At 57.8% G+C, this 739-nt stretch overlaps 1 protein-coding gene across 1 annotated transcript in view; it reads left to right on the top strand.

Moving 5' to 3' along the window:
• Positions 1-739, top strand: part of LOC104538399 (disks large-associated protein 4-like) — a gene marked incomplete at its 3' end in the record, with an annotated part of 14,016 nt that overhangs the window by 1,647 nt on the left and 11,630 nt on the right. The gene's annotated exons all lie outside the window — the stretch shown is intronic.

Genomic DNA, 739 nt, shown 5'->3' with positions numbered 1-739 from the left:
TGGCTGCCGCTGCTGCTCACCCACACGCGGGGCAGGGTTGTGGGGCCCGGAGGGCAGTGCCAGCAGTCCCACTTGCATGGCAGAGGCCTGCATGGCTAATGCTGGTTTGAACCCCCCCATCACCAAGAGCACCAGGTCGCTGTGACGGTTTCAAAAAGTGGCGCCTGAAGAACGTAAACCTGGTTGTGCCCTAGAGAGAGGAATGAAGATAAATAAGCCAGGCCTGGATTGGGGGAGGAGGGGACTGCTCTGTGTATGTAAATCTCCAGCAAAGGTGCCATGGGGTCCCCTGGCTGGGGCCAATGGGCTTATAGAGGCTTTAAAGAGCAAGGAATGATTGAAGCACCCTATGCTTCCAACGCCTTGCTGGCCAGGGCTGCAAATCAAATTTCAAGGGGATTTATTGCGACAGGAACCTCATCAGAAAAACTGTTCTCGGCCTGGTTTCTTTTTCTTTGCCCTCCTCCTTTCAGTTAAGCATTAGGTTAAAGAGCTGCTGACAAAACATCCATCGGCGCTGTGACCCCTCCGGGTGTGGGCACAGAGCCCAGTACAGGCAGCCCCAGTTGCCAAATGTGGCCCCCGCAGCCCTTCGCCTTCCGGGGTTTGGCCACGGCCTGGGGTATGAGACTGCCCCGCTCGTTGTTCCCCACCCATGTAATGAGCCTCCGTTTCTCGACAGCCTGACGGAGGGCTGTGGGCCCAGCTGGGAGGCGGGAGCCCAGCCAGCAGCTTGGCA

This window comes from Mesitornis unicolor, unplaced genomic scaffold, assembly GCF_000695765.1.
Source record: "Mesitornis unicolor isolate BGI_N332 unplaced genomic scaffold, ASM69576v1 scaffold18070, whole genome shotgun sequence".
Taxonomy (NCBI): Eukaryota; Metazoa; Chordata; class Aves; order Mesitornithiformes; family Mesitornithidae; genus Mesitornis; species Mesitornis unicolor.
This window is presented reverse-complemented; position numbering and strand designations above follow the sequence as displayed.